The sequence below is a fragment of the Triticum aestivum genome, chromosome 3A (genome assembly GCF_018294505.1).
Source record: "Triticum aestivum cultivar Chinese Spring chromosome 3A, IWGSC CS RefSeq v2.1, whole genome shotgun sequence".
NCBI lineage: Eukaryota > Viridiplantae > Streptophyta > Magnoliopsida > Poales > Poaceae > Triticum > Triticum aestivum.
In genome coordinates, this window is record NC_057800.1 from 204,583,987 (window position 1) to 204,594,199 (window position 10,213).

A 10,213-nucleotide genomic window follows, 5' to 3' on the forward strand; every position below is an offset into this window, starting at 1 on the left:
TAACTTGACGAGCCTAGCATGTGCAGACATGGCCTCGGAACACGGAGACCGAAAGGTCGAACACGAGTCGTATGGAAGATACGATCAACATGAGAATGTTCACCGACGATGACTAGTCCGTCTCACGTGATGATCGGACACGGCCTAGTCGACTCGGATCGTGTAACACTTAGATGACTAAAGGGATGTCTAATCTGAGTGGGAGTTCATAATTTGATTAGAACTTAATTATCATGAACTTAGTCTAAAACCTTTGCAAATATGTCTTGTAGATCAAATGGCCAACGCTCATGTCAACATGAACTTCAACGCGTTCCTAGAGAAAACCAAGCTGAAAGATGATGGCAGCAACTATACGGACTGGGTCCGGAACCTGAGGATCATCCTCATAGCTGCCAGGAAACAATATGTCCTAGAAGGACCGCTAGGTGACGCTCCCGTCCCAGAGAACCAAGACATTATGAATGCTTGGCAAACTCGCGCTGATGATTACTCCCTCGTTCAGTGCGGCATGCTTTACAGCTTAGAACCGGGGCTCCAAAAGCGTTTTGAGCATCACGGAGCATATGAGATGTTCGAAGAGCTGAAACTAGTTTTCCAAGCTCATGCCCGGGTCGAGAGATATGATGTCTCCGACAAGTTCTACAGTTGTAAGATGGAGGAAAACAGTTCTGTCAGTGAGCACATCCTGAAGATGTCTGGGTTGCACAACCGTATGACCCAGCTGAACATTAACCTCCCAGATGAGGCGGTCATTGACAGAATCCTCCAGTCGCTCCCACCAAGCTACAAGAGCTTTGTGATGAACTACAACATGCAGGGGATGGAAAAGACCATTCCTGAAGTGTTCTCGATGCTGAAGTCAGCAGAGGCTGAAATCAAGAAAGAACATCAAGTGTTGATGGTCAATAAGACCACTAAGTTCAAGAAGGGCAAGGGTAAGAAGAACTTCAAGAAGGACGGCAAGGAGGTGCCGCGCCTGGTAAGCCAGTTACCGGGAAGAAGTCAAAGAATGGACCTAAGCCTGAGACTGAGTGCTTTTATTGCAAGGGGAAGGGTCACTGGAAGCGGAACTGCCCCAAATACTTAGCAGATAAGAAGGCCGGCAAAACCAAAGGTATATTTGATATACATGTAATTGATGTGTACCTTACCAGTACTCGTAGTAACTCCTGGGTATTTGATACCGGTGCGTTGCTCATATTTGTAACTCACAGCAGGAGCTGCGGAATAAACGGAGACTGGCGAAGGACGAGGTGACGATGCGCGTCGGGAATGGTTCCAGAGTCGATGTGATCGCCGTCGGCACGCTGCCTCTACATTTACCTACGGGATTAGTTTTGAACCTTAATAATTGTTATTTAGTGCCAAGTTTGAGCATGAACATTGTATCTGGATCTCGTTTAATACGAGATGGCTACTCATTTAAGTCTGAGAATAATGGTTGTTCGATTTATATGAGAGATATGTTTTATGGTCATGCTCCGATGGTCAATGGTTTATTCTTAATGAATCTCGAGCGTAATATTACACATGTTCATAGTGTAGATGCCAAAAGATGTAAAGTTGATAACGATAGTCCCACATACTTGTGGCACTGCCGCCTTGGTCACATTGGTGTCAAGCGCATGAAGAAGCTCCATGCCGATGGACTTTTAGAGTCTCTTGATTATGAATCGTTTGACACGTGCGAACCATGCCTCATGGGCAAGATGACCAAGACTCCGTTCTCCGGAACAATGGAGCGAGCAACCAACTTATTGGAAATCATACATACCGATGTGTGCGGTCCAATGAGCGTTGAGGCTCGCGGAGGATATCGTTATGTTCTCACTCTCACTGATGACTTAAGTAGATATGGGTATGTCTACTTAATGAAACACAAGTCTGAGACCTTTGAAAAGTTCAAGGAATTTCAGAATGAGGTGGAGAATCAACGTGACCGAAAGATAAAGTGCCTACGATCAGATCGTGGAGGAGAATATTTAAGTCACGAATTTGGCACACACTTAAGGAAATGTGGAATCGTTTCACAACTCACGCCGCCTGGAACACCTCAGCGAAACGGTGTGTCCGAACGTCGTAATCGCACTCTATTGGATATGGTGCGGTCTATGATGTCTCTTACTGATTTACCGCTATCATTTTGGGGATACGCTCTAGAGACAGCTACATTCACTTTAAATAGGGCACCGTCTAAATCCGTTGAGACGACACCGTATGAATTATGGTTTGGGAAGAAACCTAAGCTGTCGTTTCTAAAAGTTTGGGGATGCGATGCTTATGTCAAGAAACTTCAACCTGAAAAGCTCGAACCCAAGTCGGAAAAATGCGTCTTCATAGGATACCCTAAGGAAACTGTCGGGTATACCTTCTACTTAAGATCCGAGGGCAAAATCTTTGTTGCCAAGAACGGATGCTTTCTGGAAAAAGAGTTTCTCTCGAAAGAAGTAAGTGGGAGGAAAGTAGAACTCGATGAAGTACTACCTCTCGAACGGGAAAGTGGTGCAGCTCAGGAAAATGTTCCTGTGATGCCCACACCAACTGAAGAGGAAACCAATGATGATGATCAAGGTACTTCGGATCAAGTTGCTACTGAACTTCGTAGGTCCACAAGGACACGTTCCGCACCAGAGTGGTACGGCAACCCCGTCCTGGAAATCATGTTGTTAGACAACGGTGAACCTTCGAACTATGAAGAAGCGATGGCGGGCCCAGATTCCAACAAATGGCTTGAAGCCATGAAATCCGAGATAGAATCCATGTATGAAAACAAAGTATGGACTTTGACAGACTTGCCCGATGATCGGCGAGCGATAGAAAACAAATGGATCTTTAAGAAGAAGACAGACGCGGATGGTAATGTCACCATCTATAAAGCTCGACTTGTCGCTAAGGGTTATCGACAGGTTCAAGGGATTGACTACGACGAGACATTCTCTCCCGTAGCGAAGCTAAAGTCCGTCCGAATCATGTTAGCAATTGCCGCATACTATGATTATGAGATATGGCAGATGGACGTCAAAACAGCATTCCTTAACGGGCATCTTAAGGAAGAACTGTATATGATGCAGCCGGAAGGTTTTGTCGATCCTAAGAACGCTAACAAAGTATGCAAGCTCCAGCGATCCATTTATGGGCTGGTGCAAGCATCTCGGAGTTGGAATATTCGCTTTGATGAGATGATCAAAGCGTTTGGGTTTATGCAGACTTATGGAGAAGCCTGCGTTTACAAGAAAGTGAGTGGGAGCTCTGTAGCATTTCTCATATTATATGTAGATGACATACTCTTGATGGGAAATAATATAGAATTTCTGGACAGCATTAAGGCCTACTTGAATAAGTGTTTTTCAATGAAGGACCTTGGAGAAGCTGCTTACATATTAGGCATCAAGATCTATAGAGATAGATCGAGACGCCTCATAGGTCTTTCACAAAGCACATACCTTGATAAGATTTTGAAGAGGTTCAAAATGGATCAGTCCAAGAAGGGGTTCTTGCCTATGTTACAAGGTGTGAGATTGAGCTCGGCTCAGTCACCGACCACGGCAAAAGATAAAGAAGAGATGAGTGTCATCCCCTATGCTTCAGCCATAGGATCTATTATGTATGCCATGCTGTGTACCAGACCTGATGTAAACCTTGCCGTGAGTTTGGTAGCTAGATACCAAAGTAATCCCGGCAAGGAACACTGGACAGCAGTCAAGAATATCCTGAAGTACCTGAAAAGGACAAAGGACATGTTTCTCGTTTATGGAGGAGACGAAGAGCTTGTCGTAAAGGGTTACGTCGACGCTAGCTTCGACTCAGATCCGGATGACTCTAAGTCACAAACCGGATACGTGTATATGTTGAATGGTGGAGCAGTAAGCTGGTGCAGCTGCAAGCAGAGCGTCGTGGCGGGATCTACGTGTGAAGCGGAGTACATGGCAGCCTCGGAGGCAGCGCATGAAGCGATTTGGGTGAAGGAGTTCATCACCGACCTAGGAGTCATACCCAATGCGTCGGGGCCAATCAAACTCTTCTGTGACAACACTGGAGCTATTGCCCTTGCCAAGGAGCCCAGGTTTCACAAGAAGACCAGGCACATCAAGCGTCGTTTCAACTCCATCCGTGAAAATGTTCAAGATGGAGACATAGAAATTTGCAAAGTACATACGGATCTGAATGTCGCAGATCCGTTGACTAAACCTCTCTCGCGAGCTAAACATGATCAACACCAGAACTCTATGGGTGTTCGATTCATCACAATGTAACTAGATTGGTGACTCTAGTGCAAGTGGGAGACTGTTGGAAATATGCCCTAGAGGCAATAATAAAAGTATTATTATATTTCATTGTTCATGATAATTGTCTTTTATTCATGCTATAACTGTATTATCCGGAAATCGTAATACACGTGTGAATACATAGACCTCAATATGTCCCTAGTGAGCCTCTAGTTGACTAGCTCGTTGTGATCAACAGATAGTCATGATTTCCTGGCTATGGACATTGGATGTCGTTGATAACGGGATCACATCATTAGGAGAATGATGTGATGGACAAGACCCAATCCTAAGCATAGCACAAAGGTCGTTTAGTTCGTTTGCTAGAGCTTTGCCAATGTCAAGTATCTCTTCCTTAGACCATGAGATCGTGTAACTCCCGGATACCGTAGGAGTGCCTTGGGTGTATCAAACGTCACAACGTAACTGGGTGACTATAAAGGTGCATTACAGGTATCTCCGAAAGTAGCTGTTGGGTTGACACGGATCGAGACTGGGATTTGTCACTCCGTATGACGGAGAGGTATCTCTGGGCCCACTCGGTAATGCATCATCATAATGAGCTCAAGGTGACCAAAGTGTTGGCCACGAGATCATGCATTACGGTACGAGTAAAGTGACTTGCCGGTAACGAGACTGAACAAGGTATTGGGATACCGACGATCGAGTCTCGGGCAAGTAACGTACCGATTGACAAAGGGAATTGTATACAGGGTTTGATCGAATCCTCGACATCGTGGTTCATCCGATGACAACATCGAGAAGCATGTGGGAGCCAACATGGGTATCCAGATCCCGCTGTTGGTTATTGACCGGAGAACGTCTCGGTCATGTCTACATGTCTCCCGAACCCGTAGGGTCTACACACTTAAGGTTCGATGACGCTAGGGTTATAAAGGAAGTTTGTATGTGGTTACCGAATGTTGTTCGAGTCCCGGATGAGATCCCGGACGTCACGAGGAGTTCCGGAATGGTCCGGAGGTAAAGATTTATATATGGGAAGTCCTATTTTGGCCACCGGAAAATGTTCGGGATTTTTCGGTATTGTACCGGGAAGGTTCTAGAAGGTTCCGGAGTGGGGCCCACCTGCATGGGGGGACCCACATGAACGTGAGTAGTGGGGGAAAGGCCCCACACCCCTGGTCAAGGCGCACCAAGATCCCCCCTTAGAAGGAATAAGATCATATCCCGAAGGGATAAGATCAAGATCCCTAAAAAGGGGGGATAACAATCGGTGGGGAAGGAAATGATGGGATTTCTTTCCTCCCACCTTGGCCAACGCCCCAATGGACTTGGAGGGCAAGAAACCAGCCCCTCCACCCCTATATATAGTGGGGAGGCGCATGGGAGCTGAACACAAGCCAAGGCGCAGCCCCTCCCCTCCCCAACACCTCTCCTCCTCCGTATATGCTTGGCGAAGCCCTGTCGGAGTACTGCTGCACCAACTACACCACACCGTCGTGCTGCCGTTGGAGCAATCTTCCTCAACCTCTCCTTCCCCCTTGCTGGATCAAGAAGGAGGAGACGTCTCTCGTCCCATACGTGTGTTGAACGCGGAGGTGCTGTCCGTTCAGCACTTGGACATCGGTGATCCGAATCACGTTCGAGTACGACTCCATCATCACCATCCCCTTGGCTAGCTTCCGCTCGTGATCTACAAGTGGTATGTAGATGCAAACTCTCTCCCTTGACTCGTTGCTTAGATGAACTCATAGATGGATCTTGGTGAAACCGTAGGAAAAATTTTAATTTTCTGCAACGTTCCCCAACACGTCCCACCGCGGCGGCGGACCGGGCGGGCATCGGCGGCCGATTCTGGGCCCTTCTGGCTTCGGACGACGAGGATGCCGACGGGGACGGAGAGGATCCAGGGGGTTCACCGCCGTCGCCTACTCCATCAGATTTGATTTTCGATTTATTTCACGCATGTTATGATGAAGATGATGTGGCCACAACCGTAGACATGGTCTTTGTTGGAAATATGTCCTAGAGGCAATAATAAATTAGTTATTATTATATTTCCTTGTTCATGATAATCGTTTATTATCCATGCTAGAATTGTATTGATAGGAAACTCAGATACATGTGTGGATACATAGACAACACCATGTCCCTAGTAAGCCTCTAGTTGACTGGCTCGCTGATCAATAGATGGTTACGGTTTCCTGACCATGGACATTGGATGTCATTGATAACGGGATCACATCATTAGGAGAATGATGTGATGGACAAAGACCCAATCCTAAGCCTAGCACAAGATCATGTAGTTCGTATGCTAAAGCTTTTCTAATGTCAAGTATCATTTCCTTAGACCATGAGATTGTGCAACTCCCGGATACTGTAGGAGTGCTTTGGGTGTGCCAAATGTCACAACGTAACTGGGTGGCTATAAAGGTACACTACAGGTATCTCCGAAAGTGTCTGTTGGGTTGGCACGAATCGAGACTGGGATTTGTCACTCCGTGTAAACGAAGAGGTATCTCTGGGCCCACTCGGTAGGACATCATCATAATGTGCACAATGTGATCAAGGAGTTTATCATGGGATGATGTGTTACGGAACGAGTAAAGAGACTTGCCGGTAATGAGATTGAACAAGGTATCGGGATACCGACGATCGAATCTCGGGCAAGTGTCGTACCGATAAACAAAGGGAATTGTATACGGGATTGATTAAGTCCTTGACATCATCCGATGAGATCATCGTGGAACATGTGGGAGCCAACATGGGTATCCAGATCCCGTTGTTGGTTATTGACCGGAGAGTCATCTCGGTCATGTCTGCATGTCTCCCGAACCCGTAGGGTCTACACACTTAAGGTTCGGTGACGCTAGGGTTATAGAGATATTAGTATGCGGTAACCCGAAAGTTGTTCGGAGTCCCGGATGAGATCCCAGACGTCACGAGGAGTTCCGGAATGGTCCGGAGGTAAAGAATTATATATAGGAAGTGCTATTTCGGCCATCGGGACAAGTTTCGGGGTCACCAGTATTGTACCGGGACCACCGGAAGGGTCCCGGGGGTCCACCGGGTGGGGCCACCTGCCCCGGGGGGCCACATGGGCTGTAGGGGGTGTGCCTTGTCCTATATGGGCCAGTGGCACCAGCCCCAAAAGGCCCATGCGCCAAGAGTCAAGGAAAAGGAAGAGTCCTAAAGGGGGAAGGCACCTCCGAGGTGCCTTGGGGAGGTGGGACTCCTCCCTGGCCGCACCCTTCCTTGGAGGAAGGGCCAAGGCTGCGCCTCCCCCCTCTCCCTTGGCCCTATATATAGTGGGGGGAAGGGAGGGCAGCCCAACCTAAGCCCTGGCGCCTCCCTCTCCCTCCCATGACACATCTCCCTCCTCCCGCAGCGCTTGGCGAAGCCCTATTGGAATCCCGCTACTTCCACCACCACGCCGTCGTGCTGCTGGATCTCCATCAACCTCTCCTTCCCCTTGCTGGATCAAGAAGGAGGAGACGTCGCTGCTCCGTACGTGTGTTGAACGCGGAGGTGCCGTCCGTTCGGCGCTAGGATCATCGGTGATTTGGATCACGACGAGTACGACTCCATCAACCCCGTTCTCTTGAACGCTTCCGCGTGCGATCTACAAGGGTATGTAGATCCACTCCTCCCTCATTTCTAGATGACTCCATAGATAGATCTTGGTGACACGTAGGAAAATTTTGAATTTATGCTACGTTCCCCAACAGTCTTGCCGGTGGAGGATCCGGCACGGATCGGGCTACATCCGGACGAGAGGAAGGAGATGGTGCGACGTGTCGTTCATCGGAGAACGGCGGCGACGGCGGTTAGGCCTTGGAAGGGCCCTATACCTAAGGCACAACTTCCAAACCTCAAGCTTTTCGACTTGATTCATCCGGATTCATGGACGGTGGTTAAGAAGAGGAGGCCGGTTCGCCGGTTGAGGGCCGGATCATTGCAGGCGGCGGCGGCTGTTGTGCCGTCGCGGACGTCGGTCGGGATCCGAGCGGCTCGTCACGATCGTTTGAACCAGTTGCTGGGCCGAGTTGGGCCGGTTGCTTCGGTTTCTCATGTGCGTCTAGATGGGCCGGAGATAGCTGGGTATGAGGCCCAGGCTATACCGGGCACCACACGTATCGATACGGGTGCTGCATGCACGGAAGAGATTGAGAATTGCCGTGCGAACGTGATCGTGCTTCGTCCTAGGGTTCGCCGGAACGGGACGCCTGTGTTTCCTCCTTGCGGCCCTGGCCGTGCTCGTCGGATCCCTTCCCTTGGTGCACTGGCGGGCCGAGGGACGGGAGGGCCGCCGGCGTCGAATCCCCAGGCGGCTACGGTCAGAGACAGGGTCGGGGCAGTTGTGCCGCCGCCGCTTGGGGGTGCTGGACGGGGGGCCACCGGCGTTGGGCCTGGCGCGGCAGGTGTTGTAGCCGGCGCCGGGCGTGGTGCTGCCGTTCCTGCTACGGGGCGGGCAGGCGGCAACCTCGGGCCGTGGCCGCCTGTGCCTGCGGCGGCCAGGCCGCATGTGCTGCCGGCGGGAAGAGGTGGCCCCGGTGGGGGCGTGGTTGTAGCCGGCGTCGGGCGAGACACCGACCGACGGGGCCAACGCCTCTAGTAGCTGCTGCTATGGGTCGGGGCGGTGGGTCTGGCCCGCGTCCAGTGGTGCCGGTTCCTGTTGGCGGTCCGCCTCGGGTCGCTCCTCCGCCGCACTACGTCGCGAGGCCGGCTCAAAACCGTTCGGGACCATCGCAGACGAGGCATAATTCGACAGCTAGAGATTCCTTTGAGCCACCCCGAGGTCAGTGGGGGGATGATGGTGTTGATGCGTATGGAGACGGAAAGCATCGTGGTTCCTCGTCTACGGGTGGCGGTCGAGGCTATGCCTGGCAGGGTGACGGGTCGGCTGAGTGGCCTTTTCTCGGGCCTCCTGGTGGCTATGTCGAGGGGGCATCCGGTCCGGATCACCGCCAGAGAGGTGGCTACCGTGGACATCGGGGTGGTCGAGGGGTGGCCGTGGGAGGTTTCGTCGACAGCCTCCGCCCCCGGCTGCTGTTGACCATGCAGCGACAGCTGTTGAGACAGATAACGCTCAGTCTACTGATCTTACTAGCCAGGCGATGGATGTGGTGACGGCCCTGGCCAATGTTGAGGTTCCTGTGCCTGGGACTGTGGCTATGGCTGAGGTGTCTGACAGGTCTGATTCAGAGAGGGTGTCCAAGTGGGAGCGCAAGAAGGAAATGATGCTTTGTTATCATTGTGGTGAGAAGGGCCATTTCATTGCGGAGTGCGTGGCAGAGGTGTGTGACTCGTGTGGCAAGCCAGCACATACTTTGGGAGACTGCCTGTTATTGCATGACCAGGTTTCGGCTCTGACAATGTATGGACTATACTGTGCAGAGCTTTTGTTCTTTGAGTCCCCGGCCGCGAGGGAGATTCCCGAGGAGACACAGAGCTTGACCACAGGGGTTGTGAAAGCAACCCAGGGAGAGGTGACTGAGGCTCAGATTGTCCGGAGGCTTCAGGAGCTGGCACCGGGTGACTTCCAGTGGGAGCTGGTTAGTATCGAAGCTAATGTCTTTAAGGTGGATTTCCCCTCTATGGATGATTTGTAGAAACTGCTGAGCTTTGGCTTGTGTAGAGTTCCTGGTACTACGTGTATTTTGGAGTTTCACGAGTGGACAAAGGTGGAGCCTAAAGGAAAGCCGCTTACGCAGGTCTGGTTGAGGTTTTCGGGGGCTCCATCTAAGCCTTTGCAGGATGCTCAAGTTGTGGCCAGTATGGGTATCATGGTTGGGAAGACGGAGAAAGTGAATATGGCTTTTACCCGTGCTCATGGAGTGGCCCGGATTTTGGTGAGTGTTCTGAATATTGAGTTCGTGCCCGACGTAGTCCACTGGACATATAGGGGAGAGGTTTTCCCGCTCGAATAGAGTTCGAGGACATTGATCTGTTTGCTAAGGAGGTTAATGGAAGTGATGTGGATA